Consider the following 10459-nt stretch of genomic DNA (forward strand, 5'->3'; position numbering starts at 1 on the left):
GGCAGAAATATAAAGTGCATGAGATTCTGATGATGGAAGGCTCAAGTGTGGGCCACCTCTCTGTGATGTATAGCACAAGAACAGGCTGTATTAAACTAAAGTTTGGAAGGTTTAGGTCAAGAAAAGAGTGAGGAATACGCTTACATGCCAGACACTATCACCTCTGTTATGCGCTCGGCACTCAAAGACAGGTCCCTGACACGGAAGCAGGAGTCATTCCAAGGAAAATCAGCGAAATACCTCCTCAGGTCCCTCCAACTAGCAGAGGCAAAACGCTAGAGGCACCTCCGCTTAGGGGGATCCTTAGGAGGGATTGGAGCGATGGTACAATATACAGATATGAGATTGCGATCGGAGGAGCGCAACGGAGAAGAGAGGGTAATAGCATAAGCAGAAGGACTAGAGATAAGGAAAAGGTCAAGAATGTTGGGCGTATCTCCAAGACGGTCAGGAATACGAGTAGGGTGTTGCGCAAATTGCTCTAAGTCGTGAAGAATAGCAAAGTTGAAGGCTAGTTCACCAGGATGATCAGTGAAGAAGAGTTAGGTGAAAACTCTAAAGATTCAAGAGCGTGGGCACGAGAGCAGGTTAAGTTATATATATATATATTACTTATTTAAATTTTCTTATTTTATCTTATTCATTTAATTTGACACTCACTCAGTATTTAGCAGAATGTTTGCCCTTGAAAATGAAATAATCACTATTCATCTAGCTCCCATACTTTAATCAGTAGATTTTTTTAAGTAAAGTGTTTTATTCAAGTAAAGACTGCGCGGAAAGCGATGTGTGGACGGATGTTTGTATGTGTGTGTGTGTTGCACCCCACCACCTTCCTTGTATCCCCCTTCCCTTAGCAGCAGAGGGAGAGATGCGTTTTCCAGTCACTACCCAGCACTTGGAAAGAGTAGACGTACTGAGACGTTTTCTAATATTTGATGGAGACTAGGGCAGGTCAGCTGCTTTAAGGGGATAAGTGAATCATTACCAGCCGTACCTCCCGCCGTGCTTATATAGAATATGGGTCTCCATTGCTGTCTGTCATTAAGGGTAGTTATGTGTACCATGCACTATACCCAGGGAAGTGACTCCATGGCGGTGTTTGTCCATGCCGTGCTCAGTGCGCAGTGAGCGGTGAATGACCCTCCTGTGTGTTCGTGGACACTCTTTTGTAGTAGTTTCTTGTGTCTTGTTAGTGACTCTATTTTCTCTGCGGGCTGATTGAGTTAAGCCGCAGAGAACCTAAGTAATTAGTGAACTTTACTCCCTCCTCAGGTCCTGGCAAGAGCTGCCTTCCAGGAGGCAGTAAACGATACTACTCAGCTTGAGGCTATAACACTCTGTTGGGCAGTGGGAGGACTGTTATGGAGGGCGGAGGTCTAACGGCTTATTATACCTCAACCATATAAATGTTATTGTATGTTAACTGTTTTTCCTAGACGTGGTTGTCAATTCTTTTGCAGCTATAGGTGTTAAGTGTTGTTTGAGTATTTCCCTTGTCTGTGGGTAGGTAAGATAGTTTGGCGACCTCAACTTAGTGTGACCTGGAGTTATGACTGTGATTGAAAAGATGCATGAGTCACAAGAAACTCTATACACTTGTTTTTAAGCCCTGTACTGAGTCCACGCTCAGGGAAGCTAGTCCAGGTGAGGCAGTTTATTGAAAGAGTAGGGATTTGTGGTCATAACAAAAATTGGTGAACTCGCCAGGATTACTGGTAGCTTCGTCGCCACGTGGGGAAAACATTTTGTTGTTTGTTTCATTGTCTTGTATGTGACCACATTTAGTGTAAACCATGGAGGGCAAGGCTGGTAACAGGAGTAACTCACGACCTGAGTTCCCTGCCACTGCTGGGAGCGGCATTATAGATTTGGCGCAATTCGGTGTGAGGACACCTAATCCCACACATAGGGTCCACGGACGTGTTAGCCCTGCCAGCAACTTTGGTGGCTTCTCCCAGACCGAAGGCATGTCTGAGGAGATGAGATTTAAGTTGGAGATGAGGAGAATGGAGCTGGAGGAGGCTAGAGAAGAAATTGGAGGCTGAGAAGGAGAGAGAATCGATGAGACTGCAGTTGGAAGGTGAAGCAGAGGAAAGGAGATTCAAGACTGAAGGGGTTAAAGAAGCCAAGAGGCTTGAAGCCGAGAAGGCAAGTCTTCTTGAAGCAGGAAAGGAGAAACAAAAGGCGAAGATGTATGAAAAAGGAAATGAAGCTCCTTGCGGCTGAAATAGAAAAGGAAGAAGCTGAGAAAAATAGAATGTTTGAATTGGAGAAGACTAGAATTGAAATGAATTCACCTCATGGCTTGAGGAGAGGAATTAACGAGGATACAGTGAAAACCGAGGATACAGTGAAAAAAAGTAAGGAGTTTGAAGTTGATTCCTGAATTTGATGAAAAGGTGACAGAGTGGTTTAGGAGACTTGAGAAGAAAGCTTCAGAATTTGATTGGCCTCAGGAGAGATAGGGTTCATTTTGTTGCTAATTTGTTGAAGGATAAAGCCTTGGAGGTGTATGAAAGGATGTTTGTTGAGGATTTGGAGGATTATGAGGAGTTTAAGGCTGACATCCTGAGAGCCTATAAGCTGCGACCGGAGGTATATAGGCTACAGCTTCGTGGAGGGAAGATGCCCAATAACTCATCTTGAGTATGCTCGCTATTTGGAGGAGACATTTGAAAAGTGAATTGCTAGCGAGCAGACCACCTCTTACTGTGAGTTAAAGGAACTCATGATAGCAGTTTATTAATGTAGCCGAAAAGGAGTTAGTACCACTGGTCCGCGAGAAAAGATTCAAAAGCTTAAGGAGGCTTCTACTAGGGCAGATGACCACGTGTTGGCGCACCGGCCTGTGCTACGGTGGATTGGTGGTACGTCTGGTGGGGCTGGTGATGTATCTGGTTGTGCGGCCTGCGCCAGTTTCTCTGGGAGTCCACATTATAGTTGTGCCTCTAGTAACAAATCTGGGCGAGTCAACCCAGTAGGTAATAAGTCTCCACCCAGCCCATGACGGAGACAGTCTGGGAGCACGCAACACAGCACTCCCAGGTATAGTATGCAGCCCATGTGTCATTACTGCAAGAATACTGGGCATTTTAAGTATAGTTGCCCTAAGTAAGTGTCCGCCATTGCTTCCAAAACGCCCCAGAAGCCGGTGGCCTTGATTGTGTCCCAGGGTCGGGACCAGAAGGGTGATGAGATCCGGATTGTGTTTAGTCAGGAGGGTGGAAAGGCCGGTGTTGCCGCCCCCTCATCTCTTGTTACCTCACCGTCCACTATGAGGTCTGTGTTGGACTGGTGCCGTCTATTTTTTATGTAGGGGCGCTGTTGCGATTGATGGGGTTACGTATTCTGTCACAGTTTTGAGAGACACAGCAGCACAGCAGTCGCTGCTCAGGAATGTGACTGGGAGACGAGTTGCCTCCGATCAGCATGTGTGGTGCCGGGGAATAGGCGCTAAGGAGAGCGTCTCTACGGCGGAGAGTAGGCTGTTATGCTCGCTAGTAACCGCGGAGGCGCGGATGGCAGGCATTAGCGGAGGATCTGCCAGTATCTGGTATTGATTTCCTTCTGGGGAATGACCTGGCAAGTGGAAGAGTCTGGGAACAGCTCCCAACCGCGGACGCCGTCCCAGATGTGGAGGCTGCTGAGAGTGGTGACTGAGTTTTCCCTGTTGTTACTCGCCCTAAGGCGAGGAGAACATCCTTGCGTCAGGTGTCCGCGGGATCTGTGACTCTAGGAGTTCAGGAATATGACTGGGAGGTAAGTTGCCTCCGATCAGCCTGTGTGGTGCCAGGGGATTGGCGCTGAGGAGAGCGTCTCTACCGTGGATATTAGGCTGTTATGCTCGCTAGTGACCGCGGAGGCGCGGGTAGCACTAACAGAGGATCTGCCAGTGTCTGGTATTGATTTCCTTCTGGGGGAATGACCTGGCAGGTGGAAGAGTCTGAGTACGCCGACGCCGATCGCCGACGCCGTCCCAGATGTCGAGGCTGCTGAGAGTGCTGACTGAGTTGTCCCTGTTGTTACTCACCTTAAGGCGAGGCGAACATTCCTGCGTTGGGTGCCCGTGGGATCTGTGACTCCAGTAGTCGACTGTAATAAGGCAGGGCCACCACAAAAGGAGCGCAGTATTTGTATTGAGGCCGCAGTAGGGGCAGAGTGCCCATAGGGCTGACCCGCTGCTGGTCAGGATTTTGGCGAGTCAGTCAGACTCGGTCAGTGTGCTGAGACTGCAGAAGACTGCAGAAGCGCAGAGCCACCAAAGAAAGCACATGACTTTGTGGAGACTGCTGTCAAGGGTGAGGCTGGAATGATGAGTTTGTGCTGTGTGTTTCACGGCTTCCTTCACCCTGTGGACCTTTTCGGAGGTGACACTCAGGCGGAGTTGTCACCTGGTGTTGAGGCTGTGAGCGCCGGAACTCAATCTGGGCCCCAGTCAGTTGTGTTTGGTGTGTCAGGGGTCGCTGCCGAAGGTGGGGAGATTCCTGACTCTGCTGGGGAGGCGGGAGTTTCCTTCCCTGTGGGGTGTACCGGAGGAGAGGAGCAGACTGCTAACCCTGGTGGGACCAGACACGGTAGGTGTTTGTTTGCTCACATGGAAAGCCACCCGTGCTGGCAGCTACTGCAAAAGCTGTCTGTGTAGTAAAGGAGGGTTCTGTCCCTCGTATGTGTGCTGCCCCACTACTTACCAAGGCAGGAGTGGATGGCAAGGAAGTAGAGGGTCGAGTAGTGTTTGCAGAGAGCAGCAATATTGTGAATAACCGGCGGAGAGAGGAGGACGGAGGTTTGTTGTTCCATTTTGATGTGTCATCTGCAGTTAAGGAGGCAAAGGTGCTAGAAGCACGTAGCAGCCTGGTGCTTGGCCGTTTTGGAGTCAGGTCGACTCAGGAGCATTTGCCACGGGTTTGGTAGTCGGGTGTGACCACGTTTGTTGGGCGTAACCGCGCGGGTCTGGCTGGCAAGCCTTATGACCTCTCGTCTGGAGCCTCTCTCAGTTGTGTTACGGCCGGTGTTGCTTCCCATGGTGTGAGGATAGTGATGTTGTTCGCCGGATTCCTCCTCCCGGGGCAAGTTGTTGTGATGTATTTGACGTGAGCGTTACGACGCCGCGACGGGACGCAGCGCTGAGTGAGGCTGCTTATGATGCTTTGTTGCTTGCTGCTCTGGAGGCACCTTCAGTGTTGGTGGGGGCTGCCTGTGACCGAGTTGTTGTTGATGATTGTCAGGTGCTGGGCCTGAGAAGTGTAGTATGTGTTGATGGATGTCGGTTTCCTCGAAGTGACAAGGTATCGGGGATAATGAGAGAGGCTTGCATATTGGAGCAGTTGCTGGAACCAGTGGGACTGGCCCCGTGGCACATTGGCCAAGCTCATGGTGGAGGCGGGAATTGGTGTTTTGTGATGGCCAGGTGCGGGAGTTTAACTCAGTGTGCAGGAATAAGAGTGCTGCGTCCTGGGAAGGAGCCGCCGTCAGCTCGTTGCAGAGATGGTTGTGTCATCAAGGTGTCGACAAGAGGAATGAAGCGTAATAATGTCACTGTGCCTGACGGTCAGAAGCAGACTTGGTTGTGTCACACCCGGGAGGAATCTTGCTTTGTTAAAAGCGGCCAGATAGCCCTTCTGAGTTTTGCTAAGGAAGTGGCATTTTTGTTTTATCAAATTTATGGATGTGGCACGAAAGTTCCACAGAGCCAGGAGCGGGCAAGCGGGAGTAATGGTGTGGGCAGTGCAGGCCCGACTGAGAGTAGTGTTTGGCCGGGAAGTATTTTGCCTGGCCCTGCTGATGATGATGATGCACCAGGAGACTGGTGGGCTCACTGTGTGTTGCAAGGAGGCAGAAATGTCATTGTTGCATGGTGACTGAAGTTTGTACGGTCTGGAGAAGATACAGATGGAGGAGGGTGTGTAGTGATAAGAGGAGGAGAGGTGAGAGTTGGCGGAGAAGTAGGGAAGGCAGAGAATAAAGACGACGAAGAAGGAGGAGGAGTGACCAGAGTCACAGGCAGAGTTGGCGTAGCTATGACCACTGAAAAGGAGATCTCAATGCGATGCCCTGCAGAAGAAAGCTTGCACACCAGTGTAGCAGTGAAGATAACAAATCCTGGCATAGAACCAGAGACTGGTCTAGGAGGAGGAGTAGGAGGAGGATTGATTGATTGATTGATTGACTTTTATTTCTTGCTCCGCAACATTGTGGTCACATGGCGCCGCTACAAACCTTTTAAAGCGACAAAGATTGCAGTTATTAAAAAAAAATATATGTATTAAAAACTAAATTATAGGTACGCTAAAAATGTTAAAAGACCACTAAAATAGAAAGCATGAAAAGGAAATAGGAAGAGGCAAAAAAAAACTTGTCATAAAAATGAGAGGGTTGGTGTAATGATATTTCATTTAATTCATTTAATTTAGTTTGATTTACTTTAATCTAATTTGATTTAAAATGAGGGAGTACTGACCCCAATGACTGGCGTTGTTCGTTCCGTATCCAAGACACCGACCTCACTGACCCAGATATCTGGCGTTGTTCGTTATACGCCCAAGACACTGATCCCACTGACCCAGATAGTTGGCGTTGTTCGTTGCGTGCCCAAGACACTGACCCCACTGATCCAGGCCACAAGACCCAGTGTTGTTCGTTAAGTGTCTCCCTCACTTGCCTCCATGTTCTCCCAGTGCAAAAATAAGGTACTTTCCAACATTATATTTCTTTTAAAATAAATAGAAGAACACTTAAAAGGTAATTTATAATTTGTTTAAAAGTCCAGCCTTCTCCACAAACATAAGAACCTCATGTCCCGAGGAAAGAGCCCTCTCTCCAAGTATCATACTTGGAGACATATGGAAGGTCCCATCATCATCGCGACAACGGAAAAGATATCGCTCCCGCAGGTCCACCAGACTGGGACACTCCACTAGAAAGTATCGCACTGTAAAGGGAACTAAACAGTCATCACAGAATGGTTGGCTTTCCCGGGACATGAGGTAACCATGAGTGAGATGTGTGTGACCCGTCCAGAGACAGGCCAGTGTAGTCTCTGAGTTGCGCCCCTGCACATGGACACATGTCCATAGGCGGAAAGTTACAGAGGTTATCTCCCCTATCTTAGTGGAGGCAACCACATCTTCCCACATCCCCTGCCATGTGGCAGGAACTGCCACCCTTATATTGGAGTATAAATCATGAAAGGGAATGGAGGTGGAAGAAGCAACCCGAGTTGCAGCCTCTTTAGCCAGCCTATCGGCCTTTTCATTACCATGAACCCTAACATGTACGGGTACATCTATATGCACAACGACTGAATTTGCTTTCGATCCCACGTTCTTGAATATTCCGAATTTTTCACCATCTGGCTACGACTATAGTCACTCTCGAACTAAATTATTCTGCGTTGTACGAGTATATCTGTCACTTATCTCTTCTGAGGAAAAGTTTGACTATTTATTATTTTTTTTTGAGATACACCCAATGTTCTTGACTTTTTCTCTAATCCTTCAGCTTATGCTGTCGACTCCTCCGATAACAACCTCATATCTGTATATTTTCCTTTCATGCTAATTCCCCAAAGCGAAGGTACCACTGGCGTTTGGCTCTGGTTAAACAGGAGGAGGCTTGAGGAGATATTATTATGATTTTCCTTGGAATGAACGCTGTTTCCGTGTCCTGAACGCATAAGAAAGGTGATAGTTTCTGGCATGGAACGTACATTTCTCGCTCTTTCTGTCGACCTAAACCTTCCAAACCTTGGTTTAGAACAACCTGTCCGCGTGCTATACATGATAAAGAGGTGGCCCACAAAAGGTACTCGAGTCTTCCATCACATGAATCTTAAATACTTTATATTTATGTCTGAAATCATGCCAAGTCTGTTCTCTAACTTGCCAAAAATTCTTCCATTACTAGAAAATGTCGAAATCTTTCAAGATCTGATTGCATTCGTGATTTATTGCACCTTGCCAAAAACATTTCCAATAATTTTGCTTCTTAAGTTTTCCTTCCTTTATTTCAACCTGATAGCACAAGTGCCATCTCATTTACTTCTATAACTCAACTCCTCACTCAAACCTCTGATAAAAAGTATGATTCAGGGCTTGTTCCTCCCTTTTGTCCACTCTCCGACTAATTCATGCTAGCCATTAAGATCCTTCGCAGTGATGTTTTCCACGCCCTTGCATACCTAAATCCTCGGAAGGATTATCGACCTGATGGGGTATCTCATATTGTTTTCAGAAACTGTGCCTCCGTGTTTGCCCCTTGCCGTGTAAAATTCTTCCAACTCTGTCTATTAACATATGATTTTCCTTCTTGCTTTTGCCTACGTACGATTAGAACAGGTGACCGTTCTAATCCCTCAATCTACCGTCCTATTGCTTTAATTTCTTGCCTCTTTATATGTCTTCAGTCTATCCTCAACTGGAAGATTCTTAAACATCTATCACTTCACAACCTTATATCCATTCGCCTGTATAGATTCCGCCGAGGACATTCTATTGGTGATCTGGCTTTCCTGGCCGAGTCTTGCCCATCCTCTTTTAGAGGTTTTGATGAAACTTTCGCTGTTGCCTTTGATATTTCAGGAGCTTCTGATAAAATCTGGCTCAAAGCTTTGATTTTCAGATATGAGGTTGTTATCGGAGGAGCGCAACAGAGAAGATAGGGTGAGAGGATAAGCAAAAGGATTAGAGATGAAAAAGTCAAAAACGTTGGGTGTATCTCAAAAAACGGTCAGGAATATGAGCAGTATGTTTCACTAATTACTCTATATCATCGAAGATAGCAAATTTAAATGCAAATTCCCCACGATGGTCAGTGAAGAGAGACGAAAGTCAAAGCTAGCGGTGAACATTGGAGTCTCCAAGAACGGAGATCTCCGCAAAAGGGAAGAGAATCAAAGTGTGTTCCACTTTGGAAGTAAAGAAGTAGTCAAACATTTCGTCAGAAGAGATATGTGACAGATATACTAATACAACACAATAATTTAGTTTGAGAGTGACTCTGTAGTCGTAGCCAGATGGTGAAAAATTTGGAATATTCATGAACGTGGGATCGAGAACAAATTCGTAGTGCATACAGATGCAGCAACCAGTTCGGGACTAAAAATGAGATAGAGAAAGTAGGAGGGAACATAGAAGGGCCTACTGTCAGTTGCCTCAGACACCTGTGTTTCGGTGAGAAAAAGAGGATGAGGTTTAGTAGGGGAGAGGTGATGATCTACCGACTGAAAATTAGATCTAAAGCCGCAAGTATTGCATAAGTTAATGAAGAAAAAGCTCACAGTGGTCTCAAAACACTTAGGGTCGATACCAAAAAAGCAGTCCGACTTGGGTACATTTGTAGTACCCTCCCCAGATGGGAGAAACTGCGAGACTGGTATAGTAGTCACTATTTTGATTTACAATTCTGAGTGAAGGGTGCATGTAATTAGGTGCATTTAGTTTTGTGCCAAGGAAGAGAGTTGTCTTTACAGAGCAGGGCGTGACTGCCCTCTTACGTCGTTAGACAGAAAGGGAAACATTCAGTGATGTCACAGCTGGGTTATCGGTAAGTTCACAGCAATCCCTGATCAAGCGTTTCAGACCTCATTTGGGAGAAGTGATCGTTTCGGCGGGTGTCTACTGGCTCCTCCTTTTTTTTTTTTTGTGTGTGTGTGTGTGTGTGTGTGTGTAATAATAATAATAATAATAATAATAATAATAATAATAATAAACGGTTTATTCTTTAGGCAGTCCACAAACTGAAAATGTACATTGGGGGTGGGGAAATACTTGACATTAAACCTAAAGGTAAGTCAAATCTAGAAGAGACTATTGATTGATGGCTCGCACCATGGTGGGAATCGCACTGAGTCTGTGTGTGTGTGTGTGTGTGTGTGTGTGTGTGTGTGTGTGTGTGTGTGTGTGTGTGTGTGTGTGTGCGTGTGCGTGCGCGCGTGCGTGCGTGCGTGCGTGTGTGTGTGTGTGTGTGTGTGTGTGTGTGTGTGTGTGTGTGTGCATGCATTATATGGCACTCAATTTGAACATTACAGTAAAAAAAGAGGGATCAATGGATATACGACCTGTGAACGCAGTACTGGACGCTCTTCGGAGGAATTACACAGTGTTGGCCATTATGGAACAAACATTTCAGGTAACATAACTATTTCTGCACCTTGCCTGTTTACCACCTGCTGTGGCGTGGCGTCTTTTACCTCCCAGGTAGGCTAAAAGAAGACAGACATCTGTTATATAAGAAAATACTTGCAAACATATAATTACATAAATATAATTGTGGTGAAGTTTTCTTACAAAATATTTCATCATCAGCTTACTCTCGTGCATTTCATAATTATACGTAATTAATTTAAAACAGCTATATGGTGTATATCTCGTGTACTGTGATTGCTCTGTAGTATACAAGATTGAACACATACGTAAGAACATATGTAAAATTTCAAGGAACTATCAGGTTTGCATGAGGC

At 46.1% G+C, this 10459-nt stretch overlaps 1 long non-coding RNA gene across 1 annotated transcript in view; it reads left to right on the forward strand.

Annotated features, from left to right (window-relative positions):
* The window catches only part of LOC135090581 (uncharacterized), a 45085-nt gene extending 34956 nt beyond the window's left edge, over positions 1-10129 (forward strand). Inside the window, exon 3 of the long non-coding RNA XR_010262044.1 lies at positions 10028-10129. This is a non-coding gene — a long non-coding RNA (uncharacterized LOC135090581). The remainder of the gene's footprint in view (positions 1-10027) is intronic.
* Positions 10130-10459: the final 330 nt, after the last annotated feature.

The sequence above is a fragment of the Scylla paramamosain genome, chromosome 35 (assembly GCF_035594125.1).
Source record: "Scylla paramamosain isolate STU-SP2022 chromosome 35, ASM3559412v1, whole genome shotgun sequence".
NCBI lineage: Eukaryota > Metazoa > Arthropoda > Malacostraca > Decapoda > Portunidae > Scylla > Scylla paramamosain.